Genomic DNA, 23,945 nt, shown 5'->3' with positions numbered 1-23,945 from the left:
AGATCAGATGATAACTCTAGAAACTAGAGACATTTTTATTCCTGTATGACAAAATTGTGGGTAGCATTTTTGTCACTGTACTTTCTATGGTAGAAATGGATGCAGTTGATAAAAATACAGATGTGGCCAGGCTCAAGATAACATATATTATTGAAAAGTGTAACCTGTTTTGTGAAAATAATGTGACTACCAAAGCTAAGGAATTTTCCATTATCTTGGATTAGGGTACAACAGTAGAGAAGGTTACCTATGTGGTTTTGTCTGGAAAGGAGATGGTGGTTTGAGGTCCAACACAGAGAAGAAAGTGGAGGAATAGCCTTGTCTTTTAGACACCATGTGATACTGAGTTCAAAGAGTAGGTTCACTGATGACCCGCTCTGCAGATGCTTTGTCGAACTGTGTAGTTTATGTACTTGCATTTCTTTGAGGAGGGTTTTGTTTTACTTATTTTGTGAAAGAAATATTTACCTTTTTCCCAAAGATCTTGTCACCCATTTCTGTTTTAAAATTTATTGGTGCCAGGGCTTGAGAGGATGGACAGTTGACTAATACCCCTGTTTCTCACCCAGTTTTGAGACTAAGGGCTAGACCAACCAATGGGAGGCAGACAAGCACAAGTTTATTAGGACTGAAGCTGATTAGAGGACCGCGGCTAAGTGGGTTTTCTGGAATTTCACACTCAAGTGAGACCAGTTTCCCCTCATAGTGTTGGGGGGAGCAGCCTGGACTGCCCCCTAGCCTCATCTGCGGGCAGGCCAGCACTGAAAGCAACTCAGGAGAGTCCGGGCCATGTTGTACAGACCCTGCCCCCAGACCCACCTTCCACATGGTTCACTTCTCACCTGGGTGGGGAGGAAGCTGGGAGCAGACTGGACTGTCCGGCTAATGGAGAGTCCTCCACATGGAAACTTAAAGCCTGGGGAGTGGAGGTTTCTGCTAAGGCTTCAGTTAAATGTGCCTCTTGAGTGATTGTGCCTGCCTTGTCAGTAACTCTCAGTTTTATCGTCTGTAAAACTACGATAACGATAGTAACAGGCCTCATAGTGCTCTTGTCAAGATTAAATGAACCTGTGAAACATTTAGAAAAAGTCCCGCGTGTGGTAAACAGTGTGTTTTTACCTTGAGTAATATCGGTATTTGTAATACTCTGTCAAAGCATTAACATGTAGTTAAAACAAGGGTTAAATCACTCCCTGCGAGGGTAATACCCGTAGAGTATAAGTTCATGCTGAGGAGAGAAAACCGCTGGCTGCCTAGAAGAAAATAAGACCTATTTCTCTTTTGTTTGTTTTAAACATGTATTTGTTCTCGGTGCTGAGAGGAAAAGGTTAGGAAGGAGAATGTGGGATGAAAGACCTCTTTCTTTTAGGCCATGGAAAGTGTTCCCTGTGAGACTTTTAGAAGGATACCACCTGTGGACGCTTAACCCCTTCATTTTCATAACTCCCGCTGTTGCCCTATAGGCAGGATTATTACACAGAAACACAAGTTGATTTTTATTTTAAATATAGAAGTTTCTGGGGGAATAGGGAGCAGGCCATTCAGTTCAGTTCAGTTCAGTTCAGTCGCTCAGTCGTGTCCGACTCTTTGCGACCCCATGAATCGCAGCACGCCAGGCCTCCCTGTCCATCACCAACTCCCGGGGTTCACTCAAACTCACGTCCATCGAGTGGGTGATGCCATCCAGCCATCTCATCCTCTGTTGCCCCCTTTTCCTCCTGCCCCCAATCCCTCCCAGCATCAGAGTCTTTTCCAATGAGTCATTAAGTCTCCATTTTCAGTAGTCTACCCAAAAAAAAAAAAAAAAAAAGACCACTGGAAATCTTGGTCTCTACAGTGGTTCCTTGTTTACATGTGGCTACTTCTGTTGAAAATATTAATAAAGATTATTTAGGTCCAAATAGTTTCCTTTTATACAGCACCTACTATGCCTATGCCAAAATGTCTGTGTAATGAATACATCTGTGCAGTGAATCAGTGAATTTAGGACTGGAGATTTATGAAGCAGTAGAATAAATGCACTTGCATAAGTGTTTTTTCTATGCCTCCTTTGATTTTCCTTTATACTTAGCATTCATCAAAAAAAAAAAAAAAGGCAGAGCATTCATAAGAAAAGGCAATCTATTTTAGGGGCATCTCAGTTTACTTATCTGAATGGTCTAGTGGTTTTCCCTGCTTTTTTCAATTGAAGTCTGAATTTGGCAATAAGGAGTTCATGATCTGAGCCACAGTCAGTTCCTGGCCTTCTTTTTGCTGACTGTATAGAGCTTCTCCATCTTTGGCTGCAAACAATATAATCAGTCTGATTTCGGTGTCGACCATCTGGTGATGTCCATGTGTATAGTCTTCTCTTGTGTTGTTGGAAGAGGGTGTTTGCTATGACCTATGCATTCTCTTGGCAGAACCCTATTAGCCTTTGCTCTGCTTCATTCTGTACTCCCAAGATCAAATTTGCCTGTTACTCCAGGTGTTTCTTGACTTCCTACTTTTGCATTCCAGTCCCCTATAAAGGGAACATTTCATGCAAAGATGGGTTCAATAAAGGACAGAAGTGGTAGGGACCTAACAGAAGCAGAAGATATTAAGAAGAGGTGGCAAGAATACACATTCTGACTGGTGTGAAGTGGTACCTCATTGTGGTTTTGATTTGCATTTCTCTAATAATGAGTGATGTTGAGCATCTTTTCATGTGTTTGTTAGCCATTCGTATGTCTTCTTTGGAGAAATGTCTATTTAGTTCTTTGGCCCATTTTTTGACTGGGTCGTTTATTTTTCTGGAATTGAGCTGCATAAGTTGCTTGTATATTTTTGAGATTAGTTGTTTGTCAGTTGCTTCATTTGCTATTATTTTCTCCCATTCAGAAGGCTGTCTTTTCACCTTGCTTATATTTTCCTTTGTTGTGCGGAAGCTTTTAATTTTAATTAGATCCCATTTGTTTATTTTTGCTTTTATTTCCAGAATTCTGGGAGGTGGATCATAGAGGATCCTGCTGTGATTTATGTCTGAGAGTGTTTTGCCTATGTTCTCCTCTAGGAGTTTTATAGTTTCTGGTCTTACATTTAGATCTTTAATCCATTTTGAGTTTATTTTTGTGTGCGGTGTTAGAAAGTGAGCTAGTTTCATTCTTTTACAAGTGGTTGACCAGTTTTCCCAGCACCACTTGTTAAAGAGATTGTCTTTACTCCATTGTATACACAGAAGAACTACACAAGATCTTCACCACCCAGATAATCACGATGGTGTGATCACTCACCTAGAGCCAGACATCCTGGAATGTGAAGTCAAGTGGGCCTTAGGAAGCATCACTTCAAACAAAGCTAGTGGAGGTGATGGAATTCCAGTTGAGCTATTTCAAACCCTAAATGATGATGCTGTGAAAGTGATGCAGTCAATATGCCAGCAAGTTTGGAAAACTCAGCAGTGGCCACAGGACTGGAAAAGGTCAGTTTTCATTCCGATTCCAAAGAAAGGCAATGCCAAAGAATGCTCAAACTATCGCACAATTGCACTCATCTCACATGCTAGTAAAGTAATGCTCAAAATTCTCCAAACCAGGCTTCAGCAGTACGTGAACCATGAACTTCCTGATGTTCAAGCTGGTTTTAGAAAAGGCAGAGGAACCAGAGATCAAGTTGTTAACATCCACTGTATCATCGAAAAAGCAAGAGAGTTCCAGATAAACATCTCTTTCTGCTTTATTGACTATGCCAAAACCTTTGACCGTGTGGATCACAATAAACTGTGGAAAATTCTGAAAGAGATGCGAATACCAGACCACCTGACCTGCCTCTTGAGAAACCTATATACAGGTCAGGAAGCAACAGTTAGAACTGGACATGGAACAACAGACTGGTTCCAAATAGGGAAAGGAGTACATCAAGGCTGTATACTGTCACCTTGCTTATTTAACTTATATGCAGAGTACATCATGAGAAACGCTGAGCTGAATGAAGCACCAGCTGGAATCAAGATTGCCAGGAGAACAAAGACAGACATATAGATCAATGGAACAAAATAGAAAGCCCAGAGATAAATCCACACACCTATGGACACCTTATCTTTGACAAAGGAGGCAAGAATATACAATGGAGTAAAGACAATCTCTTTAACAAGTGGTGCTGGGAAAACTGGTCAACCGCTTGTAAAAGAATGAAACTAGATCACTTTCTAACCCCGCACGTGAAAATAAACTCAAAATGGATTAAAGATCTAAATGTAAGACCAGAAACTATAAAACTCCTAGAGGAGAACATAGGCAAAACACTCTCAGACATAAATCACAGCAGGATCCTCTATGATCCACCTCCCAGAATACTGGAAATAAAAGCAAAATTAAACAAATGGGATCTAATTAAAATTAAAAGCTTCTGCACAACAAAGGAAAATATAAGCAAGGTGAAAAGACAGCCTTCTGAATGGGAGAAAATAATAGCAAATGAAGCAACTGACAAACAGCTAATCTCAAAAATATACAAGCAACTTATGCAGCTCAATTCCAGAAAAATAAACGACCCAATCAAAAAATGGGCCAAAGAACTAAATAGACATTTCTCCAAAGAAGACATACGGATGGCTAACAAACACATGAAAAGATGCTCAACATCACTCATTACCAGAGAAATGCAAATCAAAACCACAATGAGGTACCACTTCACACCAGTCAGAATGGCTGCGATCCAAAAATCTGCAAGCAATAAATGCTGGAGAGGGTGTGGAGAAAAGGGAACCCTCCTACACTGTTGGTGGGAATGCAAACTAGTACAGCCACTATGGAGAACAGTGTGGAGATTCCTTAAAAAATTGCAAATAGAACTACCGTATGACCCAGCAATCCCACTGCTGGGCATACACACCAAGGAAACCATAATTGAAAGAGACACATGTACCCCAATGTTCATCGCAGCACTGTTTATAATTGCCAGGACATGGAAGGAACCTAGATGTCCATCAGCAGATGAATGGATAAGAAAGCCGTGATACATATATACAATGGAGTATTACTCAGCCGTTAAAAAGAATTCATTTGAATCAGTTCTGATGAGATGGATGAAACTGGAGCTGATTATACAGAGTGAAGTAAGCCAGAAAGAAAAACACCAATACAGTATACTAACACATATATATGGAATTTAGGAAGATGGCAATGACGACCCTGTATGCAAGACAGGAAAAAAGACATAGCTGTGTATAACGGACTTTTGGACTCAGAGGGAGAGGGAGAGGGTGGGATGATTTGGGAGAATCGCATTCTAACATGTATACTATCATGTAAGAATCGAATTGCCAGTGTATGTCTGACGCAGGATACAGCATGCTTGGGGCTGGTGCATGGGGATGACCCAGAGAGATGTTATGGGGAGGGGAGGTGGGAGGGGGGTTCATGTTTGGGAATGCCTGTAAGAATTAAAGATTTTAAAATTAAAAAAAATAAATAAATAGATAAATAAAACAGACAACCCACAAGAACCTACAGTATAGCAGAGGGAACTCTGCTCAGTGTCCTGTGGCAGCCTGAATGGGAAATGAGTTTTGAGGAGAATAGGTACATGTATATGTATGGCTGAGTCCCTTTGCTGTTCGTCTGAAACTATCACAACATTGTTAATCAGCTATACCCCAGTGCAAAATAAAAAAGTTAAAAAAGAAAGAAAAAAAAAAAAGATTGCCAGGAGAAATATCAATAACCTCTGATATGCAGATGACACCACCCTTATGGCAGGCTTTGAAGAACTAAAGAGCCTCTTGATAAAAGTGAAAGTGGAGAGTGAAAAAGTTGGCTTAAAGCTCAACATTCAGAAAACTAAGATCATAGCATCTGGTCCCATCACTTCATGGGAAATAGATGAGGAAACAGTGTCAGACTGTTTTTTTGGGCTCCAAAATCACTGCAGATGGTGATTGCAGCCATGAAATTAAAAGACGCTTACTCCTTGGAAGGAAAGTTATGAACAACCTAGATGGCATATTAAAAAGCAGAGATATTACTTTGCCAACAAAGGTCCGTCTAGTCAAGGCTATGGTTTTTCCTGTGGTCATGTATGGATGTGAGAGTTGGACTGTGAAGAAAGCTAAGCGCCGCAGAATTGATGCTTTTGAACTGTGGTGCTGAAGAAGACTCTTGAGAGTCCCTTGGACTGCAAGGAGATCCAACCAGTCCATTCTGAAGGAGATCAGCCCTAGGATTTCTTTGGAGGGAATAATGCTGAAACTGAAACTCCAATAGTTTGGCTACCTCGTGTGAAGAGTTAACTCATTGGAAAAGACCCTGATGCTGTGAGGGATTGGGGGCAGGAGGAGAAGGGGACGACAGAAGATGAGATGGCTGGATGGCATCACCGACTTGATGCACATAAGTATGGGTGAACTCCGGGAGTTGGTGATGGACAGGGAGGCCTGGGGTGCTGCGATTCAGCGGGTCACAAAGAGTTGGAAAGGACTGAGCAACTGAACTGAACTGCAGAGTTTACTTTAAAAATTCCATGCATTGCTTTTGAAAATGGATTGAACATTTAATGTTAATGTCTATTCAGTGTTATTTTTCCCTCTTGCCACAGATCTTAGTTTTTTTTTTAAACTTTTTACTTTGTATTGGGGTATAGCCCATCCTAAAGGAAATCAGTCCTAAATATGCTTTGTAAGGACTAATGCTGAAGCTGAAACTCCAATGCTTTTGGCCACCTGATGCAAAGAATTGACTCCTTAGAAAAAACCCTGATGCTGGCCAAGATTGAAGGCCGGAGGAGAAGGGGACAACAGAGGATGAGATGGTTGGATGGCATCACCGACTCGATGGATATGAGTTTGAGCAAGCTACGGGAGTTGGTGAAGGACAGGGAAGCCTGGTGTACTGCAGTCCATGGGCTTGCAGAGTCGGACACAACTGAGTGATTGAACTGAACTGAACTGATAGCCCATTAGCAATGTCATCATAGTTTCAGGTGAACAGCAAAGGGACTCAGCCATACTTATACATGTATCCATTCTCCCCCAAACTCCCCTCCCATCGAGGCTGCCACGTGACATTGAGTAGAGTTCCACATGCTGTAGAGCAGGTCCTTATTGGTTATCCATTTGAAATATAGCAGTGTCTACACATCGATCCCAAACTCCCTCACAGATCTTAGTTTTTACACGTCGGGGCTTTGTAGAGTCAGAGAAAGTTAGTCCCCATTTTGTTCCTCACAGAATGTTTGATACCACTGATTGTATTGTGTTTGGAGTTGAAGATAAGGTTTGGTAGCGTTAGGTTGTTCACTTGTGTTCGACTCTTTGCAATGCTGTGGACTGTAGCCCGCTAGGATCCTCTGTCCATGGAATTCTCTAAGGAAGAATACTGGAGTGGGTAGCCATTTCCTTCTCCAGAGGATCTTCTCAACCCTGGGATTGAACCTGGGTCTTCTGCATTGCAGGATGGTTCTTTACTGTCTGAGACACCAAGGAAGCCTTGAAGTTTGGTAGACGTGAGCACAAAGAGGCCTGGGAAACAGGAGGTCCAGGCTGTGCTCCTGCGTGATGCTGAACAGGTTTCCTCAAGTCTCTGGGTCTATATGTCATTATCTGTCAACTCTGAGGCTAAGACAAAAAAACTAATGAGGATATTCCAGCATTCAAATGATGTGATCATAGGATTTCCCTACCAGTTTCTGTGTATAGCAAGATGGGCTCTTTAGGTAAGAGATCTCTGGTTCAGTGAGTCATAGCTGTTTGCTCTGCCTGAGAATTGTTACTGGAATTAATTTGTAGAAGCTGTTAGGTATTTGCTCAGCAGATTTCAAACTACATGTTTGATTTTTTCAGGAGCCCATATTAGCAACTGGATGGAACTTTAGATGTTTGAATTTTTATTCTGTCTTCAAAAACACTGCTACAGAAAGTAGAAAGTCTCTAATGTGTCTCTCTAAATATGTGTTTTATAGTATTTAGTTCATTATATCAGATTTAAGACACAATTTTACTGAAATTATTTATAGGTAGGGTCATAGTATAGCTCATAAGATGCTCAAAGTTGTTTTGCTGGTTCTTTTGTTCTTTTAATTAATTAAATTGAAGTATAGTTGATTTATAATGTGTTAGTCTCTGGTGTACATCAAAGTGATTCAGTTTGTATATATGTGTGTGTATATATATATGGGCTTCCCTGTGGTTCAGAGGTAAAGAATTTGCCTACTAGTTCAGAAGATGCAGGCTAGATCCCTGGGTCAGGAAGATCCCCTGGAGAAGGAAATGGCAACCTACTTCAGTATTCTTGCCAGGGAAATCTCATGGACAAAGGAGCCTTGTGGGCTACAGTCCATGGGGTTGCAAGGAATCTGGACATGACTTAGTTACTAAACAGCAACATTTTTTTAATATATACATATATATACACACACACACATACACATACATACATATTTTCTCAGATTCTTTTCCCTTACAGTTTATTATAGTCAATTATAGTCAATAATTCCCTGTGTTATAGAGTAGGATCTTGTTTATCTATTTTATTATATAGTGGTGTGCATCTGCTAATCCCAAACTCTTATTTATCCCCTTCCCACACCCCTTTCCCCTTTGGTAATCATAAGTCTGTTTTCTATGTCTGTGAGTCTGTTTGTGTTTTGTAAGTAAGTTCATTGGCATCAATTTTTTAGATTCCACTTATGAGTGGTATCAGGTATGTCTTTTTTTTGTCTGGCTTACTTGACTTGCTATGATAATCATTGGGTCCATGGATGTTGCTACCAATGACATTTAATTGTGTCAGTGTTTGGCATGTTAAATAGCCTTTGCAGGCCGGGCAGGGAACCTGACTGCCATTTATAAAGCTGTTATTTCCTTGATAATTATAATCTACGTTGTCTTCCAAATGATTAAAAAAAAAGGATGACAGGATGTGTGTGGTAAGAGAGGAAACTGAGGGTCTGAGTCAGAGGTAGTTGAATGGGAGGATGCATGCCAGTGTGATGGCAGGGTCACTCTCCCAGGCCCTGGCCCCTGACCTTCTCCTTGCTTCCCCTCCTCTCTCAGAAGAACAAGTGGTTGCGTCAGGAGCCTGCACGAACTCCCTGCTATATTGGCTATGCATAGCTGCATGGCAGCACCACTACCAACTTCGTTGCTGAATTAGTGCATAAACCCTCTGGGACAGTTTCTGTGTGTCAGGGGTCTGATTGTGGGTTGTCTTGGTCCTTTATAAGGCTCCGGCCAGGGTGTCAGCTGGGGCTGCTGTCTCATCTGAGGCTCGAATGTGGAGGGCTTTCTTCTGAGATCACGTAACTGATGGCAGAATTCAGTTTCTGGTGGGCTCTCAGTTGCTTGTTCACTGACAGCTGGAGGCTGCCTTCCGCTGGCTCTCGCTATTGGCAGTCCACTGCTTGGCAGCTTGCTTCAGCCTTCCCACAGAGAATCTTGCTGCAGAATGGGCGTTACTGCCTCATGTGATATAACTACGTGCCTTGTCATTCAAGTCCCACTTGCAGTCAAGGGAAGAGGGATTACACAAGCATGCATAATAAGAGATGGGGGTTACAGGGACTGGTTTGGAGTCTGGCCAGGAATATGACTTCTTTTTCACTGCTTTCCTCCCTGGGTATTCTTCTACTTAACTTGGGGGCATAGTTCTTCTGTCTTATCCCTTCCTTCTGACCAGCGTGGGGAATTCAGCACCCTGGTGGCCTTTCTTCAACTCTTTTCTTCTGTAGAAACACCAGGGAGAGGTAGCAGGAAACTCAGTCTTGATAAGAAACTCACATGCTTTGGGGGCTCTCCTGTAATAGCTCGTACTTTGTGTGTGTGATGTGATTCCTGGCAGGTGTTTCTGAGTCATAATGCGGCTAACATAATGATTTAAAAGGCATCTTCTCAGCTTTTCTTTCTTCTGTTCACTGTTGTCTTTAAACAAGTGCTGAAGCCCAAAGCTAGTTCACTTTCCCAGGGCCATTCTTTTAGAATTCTTGCTATGACTATGTTTTAGATTTTAATTTAGAATCATTGGCCCTGTTAGCTGCCCATTTGTGTCATTTCCCTTATTGCCCTCTTCTCTTCAGTCATCTTTACCGGGTTTCTTGCCTTTCTCTGGCCTGCTCCTGGGCTGCGACTTGGTCCGTCTCCAGTTACCCCTCTTCCTCATTGCTGAGGAGATAGCACAGTATCGGGTTAAGAGCAAGGACTGAAGCCAGGCTCCCTGGTTTTGAATCTCAGCTCTGCCATTTATTAGCTGAGGAATCTCGAGCACGTGATGCAGTTTTGTTTCCAGGTGGCTGCTGTGAACTGTCCTGATTTTCTCACGGGCCAACACGCCTTTGCTCTCACTGTGCTCCCAAGACACGTGCACAGATGCGAGAGTGACGTGTGCTCTACCGCTCACTGAAATTTTCAGTTCAGTTCAGTTCAGTCGCTCAGTCGTGTCTGACTCTTTGAATCTGACTCCATGAATCGCAGCACGCCAGGCCTCCCTGTCCATCACCATCTCCCGGAGTTCACTCAGACTCACGTCCATCGAGTCTGTGATGCCATCCAGCCATCTCATCCTCGGTCGTCCCCTTCTCCTCCTGTCCCCAATCCCTCCCAGCATCAGAGTCTTTTCCAATGAGTCAACTCTTCGCATGAGGAGGCCAAAGTACTGGAGTTTCAACTTTAGCATCATTCCTTCCAAAGAAATCCCAGGGCTGATCTCCTTCAGAATGGACTGGTTGGATCTCCTTTAGATGAAGGCTTTTTTCTGGTGAAGTAGGCCAGAACGTTTCTGAGCTTATGAGGACACCTCTTTTTTTGGTTAGTGTTGCCTTGGAACCTGCAAACCTCCTGAAGAGGAGGATAGTTCACTTCTTCCAATAGCACAACACTTAATGAGCGCTTAGTGTTTGCCATGAGCTTCGTAAAGCTGTGTGCAGGCAGTCTATCTTTAGCCCATAAAGCAACAATGAGTTGTAGTGCTACTGTTTTTCTCAGTCTATTGATGAAGAAATAGAAAAGTGAAAGTTTAAGTCGCTCAGCCATGTCTGACTCTTTGCGACACCATAGTTTGTAGCCCATCAGGCTCCTCTGTCCATGGGGTTCTCTAGGCAGGAATACCGAGGCTCAGGGGAATTTAATGACACCCTCAAGGTCTTCAAGGTAGACTGAGGAGTGCAGTTCTCTGTGACTGCAAAGCACATGCTTTTAATAACGGAAGGACACCATCTGCCACAGAGAAAATCTAAGCACTTTTCATGAACTCTTTAGGAGAAAAGAGGCCAAAAATGCAAAGCAATCATGTCTTACGATACAAGTAAATTTCCTGTCTACTCCTGCCGTCTTAGTGCAAAGGCCATCCTCCAGCGTCTCAGGTCTCAAATGATCTTGGCTTAGATGCCCTCCAGTCACCTTCTACCTTCGGGAAGTTTGGCCTCACCCTCGAAGATAAAGTGGGTGTTCGAAAAGGTCTGTGTTCTTGTTAGCCAGATTCCTTCATGACTGTGGTAGAATCTTAACATTGTATGTGAGGTGTGATTAAGAAATACTGGGTTTTTAACTATCCCACCCAAGACTTTACATATCCAGATTGTTCTCCGTAAGTGCCTCAGCTAAGTTAATTGATTTATTCTGGTGAAACTGCCGTTGCACTGCATTCTCTTAACTGAACTTCACCTCAACCACCTGATAACTCCTTCCCCACCTCCAGTAGAGAGCGCAGTGTCTTCTGCCAACTGCATAGTCCATAGCTGAAGTCACTTATAATTCTTTCAGATAACCATGGTGGTGGCAAATGACCATCTTTGAGAAAGAATTTGATTCCTAGAACCTATTAAAATGCTTTCCGTCATAGCAAAGAATGTGTCTTCGTTTAAAAATCAGGAGCACCTAAACTGTAATGAGACATTTTCTTGTGGGTTTTGAAAGTCCGAGAAGAGTATGCAATTTTCTCTGAGCCGTCAGCATCACAGGAGAGAGTTCCAAAGAGACGAAGGGGATCAAGGAGTACTTTTGTAGATAGAAAGTTCTGTTTAAACGTGGGTATTGCTTCACCTCTCGGCCTTTGTTTCCTTGAAAACATAGCTGATAAATTCTTACTATTGTTGATGAGGCTGTGATGCAAAGCTCACCTTGGAGATAAATAGGTGGCCTGCCAGTCTCAGTGTGGTTTTTATTCCCCACAAATGCCTGCCGAGTGCTTGGCATTATAATGCAAACCAGAAGAATTAACACAAGTGGAAATGATTCTTTCCCTCTTTTAAAAATTTATCATCAAAACCAGAAACTTGCTACTAATACAAAGAATGCCAACAAATGTATAACTAGAACTTCTGGTTTGCATGTTAGTAAAGGCTGCCAACGAAAATGGAGATGTTTCTTTAACACTTCATTAGGATCAAAATAGAAATGTTTCATGTTGCTGTCAAAAGTGTCACTTGAAACTCGTTCCAAAATGTTCACCTACAGAAAGAGTCTGAATTTAATGGACTCAATACCATAATTGCGTTGGTAGCTATGAATTTAATAGACTATCATGCTTGCACTAGCAAACACAATAATTATATTTGGGGGACATATTCTGTGGTGAACACTGTACATGTCTTATCTCTAATTTGCACAACTACTCCCCAGGGGGATGTATTATTGTCCCCATTTTACAGACCTGGAAACTGAGGCTTAATAATTAAATTACTTGGCAAAGACCACATTGCTGTTAAATAGCAAAGGGTGGAGTTCACGCCTTTGTGTTTTAAACTTACATCAAATCCTCTGCGTTTTCCATGCTTTTAAAAGGCTTCCATGCCAAGTGACCTGGACTGTAAAGCTATGGCCAGCCTATGAGCAAGTTCCTCTGTGCTGGGTATAATCTACAAATCTTTGACTCTTCATTCCTTCCCTGCTATTTTTGTTGGTATTGCCAAGAACTAGGAAGTTTTCTGTATTGGTGTGGTGTTTTGCATTTCTCTCCCTGCTGTATGCACCTCTCACACACTCACACATACACACATACACCCTAATGGTCTGGATAACTTGGAGATTCTACCTGTTCTGTAACTGAGGTGAACTGTATCTCATGGTATCTCAGTGCATGGAGCCATTTAATAATTAATATTATCTCCTGTCTCTGAACTTCTCTAACACTGATGCTTCAAGGGAGGAAAGATAACAGGTTCCTCTTTTATAAGTGTTGTCTACTTGGAGCCGTATGTTCTTCACATAAAATGAGCAGTCCTTGCGTTCTGCTTGGTAGAAGTGAGATGTTTTCATTTGGGCTGTATTGTAAAGGGAAATTGGAACTTCATATCCCTTGTTGGTGGGCCCTAAAATGTTATGAAATTGAAAAACAGAAGTAAAACATGGTCTGATCACCCTTTCAGTAAAAGGGGGACAGTTTGCTGAGTGTAATCCATTCAGTTCAGTTGCTCAGTCGTGTCCGATTCTTGGCGACCCCATAGACTGCAACACGCCAGGCCTCCCTGTCCATTACCAACCCCTGGAGTTTACTCAAACTCATGTCAGTGATTCTATCCAACCATCTCATCCTCTGTCATCTCCTTCTCTCTGCCTTCAGTCTTTCCCAGCATCAGGGTCTTTTCAAATGAGTCAGTCCTTCCCATCAGGTGGCTAAAGTACTGGAGCTTCAGCTTCAGCATCAGTCCTTCCAATAAATATTCAGGACTGATCTCCTTTAGAATGGACTGGTTGGATCTCCATGCAGTCCCAGGGACTCTCAAGAGTCTTCTCCAACACCACAGGTCAAAAGTGTCAATTCTTTGGCGCTCAGCTTTCTTTATAGTCCAGCTCTCACATCCATACATGACTACTGGAAAAACCATAGCTTTGACTAGGTGGACCTTTGTTGGCAAACTAATGTCTCTGCTTTTTAGTATGCTGTCTAGGTTTGTCATAACTTTCCTTCCAGAAGTAAGCATCTTTTAATTTCATGGCTGCAGACACCATCTGCTGCTACTGCTACTGCTAAGTCACGTCAGTTGTGTCTGACTCTGTGTGACCCAATAGACGGCAGCCCACCAGGTTCCTCCGTCCCTGGGATTCTCCAGGCAAGAACACTGGAGTGGGTTACCATTTCCTTCTCCAATGCATGAAAGTGGAAAGTGAAAGGGAAGTCGCTCAGTTGTGTCTGACTCCTAGCGACCCCATGGACTGCAGCCTACCAGGCTCCTCCATCCCTAGGATTTTCCAGGCAAGAGTACTGGAGTAGGATGCCATTGCCTTCTCCGGCAGTGATTTTGGAGCCCCCAAAAATAAAGTCTGCCACTGTTTCTCCATCTGTTTGTCATGAAGTGATGGGACCGGATGCCATGATCTTTGTTTTCTGAATGTTGAGCTTTAAGCCAACTTTTTCACTTTTCTCTTCCACTTTCATCAAGAGGCTCTTTAGTTCTTCTTCAAATTCTGCCATAACAGTGGTGTCATCTGCATATCTGAGGTTATTGATATTTCTCCTGTCAATCTTGATTCCAGATTGTGCTTCATTCAGCTCAATGTTTCTCATGATGTATGCTGCATATAAGTTAAATAAGCAGGGTGACCGTGTACAGCCTTGATGTACTCCTTTCTTGATTTGGAACCAGTCTGTTGTTCCATGTCCAGTTCTAACTGTTGCTTCCTAACCTGCATACTGATTTCTCAGGAGGTCAGGTGGTCAGGTATTCCCATCTCTTTCGGAATTTTCCACAGTTTATTGTGGTCCACACAGTCAAAGGCTTTGGCATAGTCAATGAAGCAGAAGTAGATGTTTTTCTGATGACCCAAATGATGTTGGCAATTTAATCTCTGGTTCCTCTTGCTTTTCTAATTCCAGCTTGAACATCTGGAAGTTCACAGTTCATGTACTGCTGAAGCCTGGCTTGGGGAATTTTGAGCATTACTTTGCTAGCATGTGAGATGAGTGCAATTGTGCAGTAGCTCGAGCGTTCTTTGACATTGCCTTTCTTTGGGATTGGAATGAAAACTGACCTTTTCCAGTCCTGTGGCCACTGCTGTGTTTTCCAAATTTGCTGGCATATTGAGTGCAGCACTTTCACAGCATCATCTTTTAGAATTTGAAATAGCTCAACTGGAATTCCATCACCTCCAATAGCTTTGTTCATGGTGATGCTTCCTAAGGCCCACTTGACTTCACATTCCAGGATGTCTGGCTCTAGGTGAGTGATCACACCATCGTGATTATCTGGGTCGTTAAGATTTTTTTTGTACAGTTCTTCTGTGTATTCTTGCCGCCTCTTCTTAATTTCTTCTGCCTCTGTTAGGACCATACCATTTATGTCCTTTATTGAACCCATCTTTGCATGAAATGTTCCCTTGGTATCTCTGATTTTTTTGAAGAGATCTCTAGTCTTTCCCATTGTATTGTTTTCCTCTATTTCTTTGCATTGATCACTGAGGAAGGCTTTCTTATCTCTCTTTGCTATTCTTTGGAACTCTGCATTCAAATAGGTATATCTTTCCTTTTCCCTTTGCTTTTCACTTCTCTTCTTTTCATAGTTATTTATAAGGCCTCCTGAGAAAACCATTTTGCCTTCATGCATTTCTTTTTCTTGGGGATCATCTTGATCCCTGCCTCCTGTACAATGTCATAAACCTCTGTCCATAGTTCTTCAGGCACGCTGTCTATTAGATCTAATCTCTTGAGTCTATTTCTCACTTCCACTGAATAATCGTAAGGGATTTGATTTAGGTCATACCTGAATGGTCTAGTGGTTTTCCCTACTTTCTTCAATTTAAGTCTGAATTTGGCAATAAGGAGTTCATGATCTCAGCCACAGTCAGCTCCTGGTCTTTTGTTGTTGTTGTTGCTAACTGTATAGAGCTTCTCCATCTTTGGCTGTAAAGAATATAATCAATCTGATTTCAGTGTTGACCATCTGGTGATGTCCATGTGTAGAGTCTTCTCTTGTGTTGGAAGAGGGTGTTTGCTATGACCAGTGCATTCTCTTAGCAAAACTCTATTAGCCTTTGCCCTGCTTCATTCTGTAATCCAAGGCCAAATTTGCCTGTTACTCCAGGTATTTCTTGACTTCCTTCTTTGCATTCCAGTCCCGTATAATGAAAAGGACATCTTTTTTGGGTATTAGTTGTAGGTCTTCTGCATATCTGAGGTTATATCGATAACCTCAGATATGCAGGTGATACCACCCTTATGACAGAAAGTGAAGAGGAACTAAAAAGCCTCTTGATGAAAGTGAAAGAAGAGAGTGAAAAAGTTGGCTTAAAGCTCAACATTCAGAAAACTAAGATCATGGCATCTGGTCCCATCACTTCATGGGAAATAGATGGGGAAACAGTGGAAACAGTGTCAGACTTTATTTTGGGGGGCTCCACAATCACATGGTGATTGCAGCCATGAAATTAAAAGACGCTTACTCCTTAGAAGAAAAGTTATGACCAACCTAGATAGCATATTAAAAAGCAGAGATATTACTTTTCCAACAAAGGTCTGTCGAGTCAAGGCTATGGTTTTTCCAGTAGTCATGTATGGATGTGAGAGTTGGACTGTGAAGAAAGCTGAGCGCCGAAGAATTGATGCTTTTGAACTGTGGTATTGGAGAAGACTCTTGAGAGTCCCTTGGAGTGCAAGGAGATCCAACCAGTCCATTCTGAAGGAGATCAGCCCTGGGTGTTCTTTGGAAGCACTGATGCTAAAGCTGAAACTCCAGTACTTCGGCCACCTCATGGGAAGAGTTGACTCATTGGAAAAGACTCTGATGCTGGGAGGGATTGGAGGCAGGAGGAGAAGGGGATGACAGAGGATGAGATGGCTGGATGGCATCACTGACTCAATGGACGTGAGTCTGAGTGAACTCCAGGAGTTGGTGATGGACAGGGAGGCCTGGCGTGCTGCAATTCATGAGGTCACAAAGAGTCGGACACGACTGAGTGACTGAACTGAACTGAACAGTAGGTCTTCAACCTTTTGAAGGAGGTCCCCATTATCTTCATTACCTCCACCATAGTTTGGCCCCAGGCATATAACAGGGAGGGAACACTGCCCCACCCATCAATAGAAAATTAGAGTAAAGATTTACTGAGCATGGCCCCACCCATCAGAAGGAGACCCAGTTTCCCCCTCAGTCAGTCTCTCCCATCAGGAAGCTTTCATAAGCCTCTTATCCTTCTCCATCAGAGGACAGACAGACTGAAAGCCAGAATCACAGAAAAGTAACCAATCTGATCACATCGCCCACAGCCTTGTCTATCTCAATGAAACTATGAGCCTTGCTGTTTAGGGCCACCCAAGACCAACGGGTCATGGTGGAGAGCTCTGACAAAATGTAGTCCACTGGAGAAGGGAAAGGCAAATCACTTCAATATTCTTGCTTTGAGAACCTCATGAACAGTATGAAAAGGCAAAAATGTAGGACAGTGAAAGATGAACTACCCAGGTTGGTAGTCGCCCAAAATGCTCCTGGAGATCAGTGGAGAAATAACTCCAGAAAAAATAAAGAGATGGAACCAAAGCAACAACACCCAGTTTTGCATGTGACTGGTGATGGAAGTAAGTGAAAGTGAAAGTTGCTCAGTCATGTCCGACTCTTTGCGACCCATGGACAATATAGTCCATGGAATTCTCCAGGCCAGAATACTGGAGTGGCGAGCCTTTCCCTTCTCCAGGGGATCTTCTGAACCCGGGGATCGAACCCAGGTTTCCCACATTGCAGGAGGATTCTTTACCAGCTGAGCCACGATGGAAGTAAAGTCCAACGTTATAAAGAGCAATATTGCATAAAAATCTGGAATGTTAGTTCCATGAATCAAGGCAAATTGGAAGTAGTCAAACAGATGATGGCAAGAGTGAACATCGACATTTTAGGAATCAGCAAACTAAAGTGGACTGGTGACTCAGATGACCCTTATATCTACTACTGTGGGCAAGAATCCCTTAGAAGAAATGGAGTAGCCATCAGAAGTCAACAGAAGAGTCTGAAATGCAGTACTTGGATGCAGTCTCAAAAATGACAGAATGATCTATGTTCGTTTCCAAGGCAAACCATTCAATATCACAGTAATCCAAGTCTATGCCTTCTCCAGTGTAATCCATTGGTCCACAAATTATCACCAATATCTGAACTGGACATATGGACAAACTAGCATGTCTGAGGACTGAGTGTCCCTTGTTAGATTAAAGCATGCTTGACTTTGGCAAGTCATGTCTTTCATTTTATTTAATCTGAACAACCACACAGTATGGTAGGGGCCATTTGATCCTCTTTCAGAAATAAAGAAATTGAGGCTGGGGAATGTGAATGGATTTTCCCAAGGTCATGTGACCAAAAAGTGGTAGGACTTTGAGCAAAGCTTTTATCTAGGCATTGTCCTTTGACAGATGGTGGTTTGGGTGGCCAAATCATTTATCTCTTCTATCTTGTAATCTTCAAACAGTTTGTGAAATAGAGCAACAATTCAAATGGGAATCAGCATAGGTAGTAACTTAATTATTGATAAAAGCAGGATTGGAAATCTCAGAAGTGTCATTTCCCTCTGTCTCTAAAACATGCATTGGACCCCAGTAACCCTAATGGAGTCATCCTAGTCCAGCAACTCTGCTGGAGAGAAGCCAACAGAGAGAGCTGGCTGGTCCTCCCAGAAACTGGCTGCTGTTGTCCTGTTTACTGTGGGGAAATTAGCTTGACTCCTGGTGTTGGAGAGAACTGGGGGGAGACCCTTGCTGCCCAGCTCAGTGTGGGGCCTCAGCACTAAACCAGTGGTTCCTCTAGACTTCCCAAGTGGTTAAAAGCGAAGTTGCTCAGTCACGTCCAACTCTTTGCGACCCCATGGACTGTAGCCTACCAGGCTTCTCCGTCCATGGGATTTTTCAGGCAAGAGTACTGGAGTGGGTTGCCATTTCCTTCTCCAGGGGATCTTCCTGACCCAGGGATTGAACCCAGGTCTGCTGCATTGTAGGCAGATGCTTTACCCTCTGAGCCCCCAGGGAAGCCCAAGTGGTTAGTCACTCACTTTTGAGAAGGAAGAAGGGGTTCGGGGAAGGGGAGAGAAAGTGGCTTACTCTAATACTGCTTTCTTCCCAAGAGGCAGACTAAAAATGTCTTCCTGAAAACATAAGGGAGGGTATTTTAAAAGTCTTCACCCCAACCCCCCAACAGTAGAAATAGTGCTCTTTAAAGATTTTTCTCTTGAGGTGATCTTCTGTGTTGTCCTCTCCTGCCTTTTTGATTTTGGAGAGAAAGGAAGAGACGACCACAGTTCTCTCTAAGTTATAAAGAAGTGGGAAGACTAATGTGGTAGAAGCCGAGAAATGGACTTTACGAGACGTCTGATCAGATTCGCTCTTCTCATGGCAGGTGGTGGGAATGCACACGAACAATGGGAGAAGCCGGTAACTTATAGGAGGCCAAGATGACAAGAATTTTAAACAGTAATCAGTGAGTAAAATTTTGTTAGCTCTTTGGCATTCTTTTGACTACAGGGTGAATTGTCTGTAAGAAACAAAGTTAAAATAATAGCCCAATTAAATACCTTAAAAGTTTAAAAAAGAAAATTTTGAAAAGTTAAGTATCTGAGTATGTAAATACTTCAGAAATTTGGTGCCAACATTTCAGAGATTGCTTTGCATTGTTCTTTCTTGGCAGAGTGTCTCATTTTAAGTTGGGTGTGTCAGTTTGGTGGATAGAGTATAAATATTAAGAAAACTGAAAGGGGATCCCTCTTACATTAACCTTGGACTTAGCCTGTCTCAAATGCGGATCCTTCTTTCTTCCACTGTTTCCATGGGCCTTCTTTCTTACTCACTTTTTGTGGGTACATTTTGGAGGTAAATATGCAGAAACTTGGTGAATATGAAAAATTTGAGCTCTTTGTCTATTCCTCTTCAATGTACCTTTTTCTTTTAACACATAAGAGGCCATTAGAATTTGCAAATTATGTGACAGTTATACGTGATTGGTTTTGGTTTCATTATGGTAGTCATAATGTTAGTGAGTAGGTAGTTGGTGGGAAGATCATACATTTTTGAGTCAGACATTCACACACCTGACTCTGGCTATTGTGCTTTTAGTCATTACTCAGCCTCTCCACCTCAGTTGACTCATCAATATCCTGGATTTGATAATATTTCTCATGAAATGAAAGACTATTAGGATAGTACTTTGTGCTGTGACTGTTACATTATAGGGCCACAGTAAAAGTAGTTACTTTCCATCCTTATATTTGCATCATGATTTATAGTTTACAAACCTTTATTTGGATTTAGGAGACTGACCAGCTCAACTTCCTGAGCTACTGTCAGGCAGTGGTGGGTAAACACTGCAGATATTGATATGCAAGTAAATGTTCAGAGTCAGCCCTGATTGGGGGGCGGGGGGCGGGCGGTGCTTTGTAGCGTTTGCCAATTTCTGTAGTGTGAACACTCCCACCATCGCTGATTTCATGCTCCCAGCAAGCATTACTGCCAGCAGAGTTGAGAACTGATTGCAGGAGCACACCTTTAATATGATTTCCTACCAACCAGGTGCAATCGTTGCAAAGAACATCAAAGATCATTGATCATAGTAGAACAGGAAATGATGTGTTTTGAGTACTTATGATCTTTGTTTCTAGTATAGTTTATTTTAATTGTTTTGGACAAGGCAATGGCACCCCACTCCAGTACTCTTGCCTGGAAAATCCCATGAACAGAGGAGCCTGGTAGGCTGCAATCCATGGGGTTGCTAACAGTCAGACACGACTGAGCGACTTCACTTTCATTTTTCACTTTCATGCATTGGAGAAGGAAATGGCAACCCACTCCAGTGTTCTTGCCTGGAAAATCCCAGGGACAGGGGAGCCTAGTAGGCTGCCGTCTATGGACACGACTGAAGCGACTTAGCAGCAGCATTTTAAATGTATGTTTATATAATTTAGCATTTACTGATGGTGTGTTTAACAATCACCTTGCCCCAAATCCTGAGAATATGCAAGGTTTCAAGGGACTGATACATGAGCTGGCCTCAGCACACCAATGGTGGTAAGTTTCCTATTGTGAAGACATTTCCAAGCCAGAAATCTTCAATTATCTTTCTCAGCCCTAGTGGTAAGCGTTTGGTTTGGTTGATAAAAGCAAAATCTGCTTGTGGATCCATGCTAGGTAACCCAAGTTGTCATACCCCCACAGCTTCTGGCAAGAAGATAAGTACAAAAGATCAATCCAGAATTTAGATCTGTTTTCTTAAGGGTGTGACTAGAGTGCTCATGTTATTAACTCAGCTTTGTAACTGGCCCCTGGCACCCCTCACTTCTGGCTTCTGAGTGATAGTGTGTGGAGGGAAGTCAGACTGTCTACTCTCGTTTGAACTTTCCTTTCCCTTCTTCGTACTCCGGTGAGTCTGCATTCCCTCAGGTAGTGACACTTTGGGGACCAGCAGCCAAGGTGCCTCTTGACTAATGATGGCATGTAGCTTCGCTTTTGATCCAGAAATTAAGGAAAAGGAATTGTCTCCAGAGAGAACGAACCAAAACCAAAAACCTGAGCAGTTTAAAGTTCACACCGGCTGGATTAAGATCTTAGGGAGTAAAATGGAGAGAAGCAAGGAAACTGGATCAGATATCTCAGTGTTTCTTCTGGAAGCAATTTCTTCAGTCTTGTCACTTGCCCTTTAGAAGGGAACAATTGAAGCCTGAAATTGCTAAGTAACTGCTAAGATCGTGGTGCTTGTATTTATTTTAAATCTCACCCACCTAGTTCTCAAAACACATTCTTTATTGAACCTTCAAAAAAAAAAAAAATGCCTTGGCTATTTCAAAACCTTCGTTTATGTCAATTCCCTGAATCAGACTTACATAATCTTAAAACATGTATTTCCCTTATTTCTTCCTAAAACAATAGATATTTATATTTCCTACCGAGTCAGGATTGGACTTGGATTATTATAAAAGTAATTCTTGTCCTTTTGAAGAGGAAGCTCATGGATAGAAATCTGAGAGACTAATTTCTGGACTAAGAAATATTGACTTATATCTTAAGCTGAATAAGGGTGTCTTTGGTAACTCTGAAAACAAACATGGGAATAATGATTAATAGAGAAATGTTCCCACAGATAAAATACCCTGACTGATAATTTCTCTCTCCAAAATGGACCCTATGCATCTTCCAAACATCCCCACAGTAGATGACTTTTTGATTAGAGCACTAGGTGTGCAAATGTCAAATGTGCAGACTTTGTAGCCTTGCTTTATGCTCAAATCAACATACTCAGTAGTGTCTGGAGACTCGAGAGTCATGGGTCATTAGGACAGATTCCCTGCTGACGCAGATGGTTAAGAATCTGACTTGGGTTCCATCCCTGAGCTGGGAAGATACCCTAGAGAGGGGAACGGCTACCTACTCCCAGTTTTCTTACCTGGAAAATCCCAGGGACAGAGGAACCTGGAGGGCTACAGTCCATGGGGTCACAAACAGCTGGACAGGACTGAATGACTAAGCAGCAGTAAAAATAAAACAGGCTTAGTCCACTTATTCAAGAGTTGATAATCCAGTCTGAACCAAGAAAATGGTCATTTCAAAACAAGTGTGGTAAATGTTATGATAGATACATTAAATACTCAGGAAACAGACAAGACAGAGGAATTACCTGTGTGATTAAAAGTGGGCTGGGGTGGGGTGTTCAGGAGCAGATGACATTTGAATTGGGTATTTAATGATTAATGCCTTTTAATTAAAATGCCTTTTTTCGGTTATAAAGTTAACAATGCTAACTGGAAAGAGTGTTAAAATGTGAAAATTATTAAGATTAGAAAACTCATTATCACTACCCAGAGATACGATTAGGTATTTTTTATTTTTATTTTTTGTATTTTGCATACTGTTCCTATGCCCAAATTAGATATTTTTCTCCCTAAAATGGATCATTATCAACATTACTTTGAAACCTGATTAGACTAACAATAAACTGAGACCATGCCAGATCAATAGATATAATCTACATCATTTTTGTTACTGTTTTATAGCATCCCATGTATATGTGATCCGTAATGTATTTAGCCATTTCCTTACTAGTGAGCATTTAGTTTGTTTTCAACTTTCCATTCTTTTAAAGCCCACTGTGATGAACGAACATCTTTGTGTATGCACTGTGGTACACTAACCAATTATTTGGACAGGATCTTTGAACAGAGTGTGTAGGGAATACGCTAGGTAGAACAAACAGTTTTTGAGCCAAGAGAGAGGTGGGAAAGGGAGATTCCATTCTGGGGAAAGGCCAGAATTGTAGTTTGGTTGAATGCAAAGAGAGAAGGCAGGTCGTGCTAATTTGGACCAGAGGTAGAAGACAGAGGTAGAAGCATCTTTGATGTTAAGTCCTTTATTCACTCTCAGTTGGGAGCCACGTGTGGAATCTCTATCATACTTGAAATGAAGACTGTCTTTAATTGCCCTTCATTTCTCTTGTTTGGGAAGAAATAAAAAAATAATAGTGCTGCCTTCTGAAACTTCTTGAGAGTCTTAAGAAACTGACCAGTCAGGAAGTAAACAAGTAAGAGAAGTCATGGGGAAAGTACGTGTTTGTGCATAGAAAAAACTCGACTAGGGGAGCTTATGGTTTTGACAGGGGAAGAAAATATCATTAATAAATGTATTTTCTACTTAAGAAATTTAAACAAACTTTATGATTAAATTTAAAGATAATTTGGGAAAGATATAGGATAAGGGATAAATATCATAACTTAATAATAATACGACTTTATATTTAGCAAGTACTTTTATGTGCTTATGTGTTTTAAATACATTGTTTTACTTAATCTCTCAACAACTGTCTTAGAAAGTGTCTAAGATTATCTCCATTTTGTGGGTGAAACCGAAGTCTCAAAGGCTGCTTCGGTGAGAGATCACGAGAATTGGGTTCCAGTTCAGGCGCCACTGGGGCCTTGGGCAAGTCCTGGGATTGCAGTAGGATGGCTGTCAGAATACAGTGAGACACACCGAGGAAACCAGAACTGAAAGAGACACGTGTGCCCCAGTGTTCATCGCAGCACTGTTTATAAGAGCCAGGACATG

At 41.9% G+C, this 23,945-nt stretch overlaps 1 protein-coding gene across 49 annotated transcripts in view; it reads left to right on the top strand.

The window, feature by feature from the left end:
- The window catches only part of SGMS1 (sphingomyelin synthase 1), a 335,256-nt gene that overhangs the window by 190,471 nt on the left and 120,840 nt on the right, over positions 1 to 23,945 (top strand). For 34 of the 49 annotated variants that reach the window (XM_060404923.1, XM_042238541.1, XM_060404917.1 and 31 more), the window contains one exon: positions 19,261 to 19,341. The exons of the other annotated variants lie outside the window; for them this stretch is intronic. The gene's annotated coding sequence lies outside the window, so the exon portion shown is untranslated. The remainder of the gene's footprint in view (positions 1 to 19,260; positions 19,342 to 23,945) is intronic. 49 annotated transcript variants of the gene reach the window in all.

Source organism: Ovis aries, chromosome 22 (genome assembly GCF_016772045.2).
Source record: "Ovis aries strain OAR_USU_Benz2616 breed Rambouillet chromosome 22, ARS-UI_Ramb_v3.0, whole genome shotgun sequence".
Taxonomy (NCBI): domain Eukaryota; kingdom Metazoa; phylum Chordata; class Mammalia; order Artiodactyla; family Bovidae; genus Ovis; species Ovis aries.
Note: the sequence above shows the minus strand (reverse complement) of the source record. Positions and strands in the feature narration are given on the sequence as shown.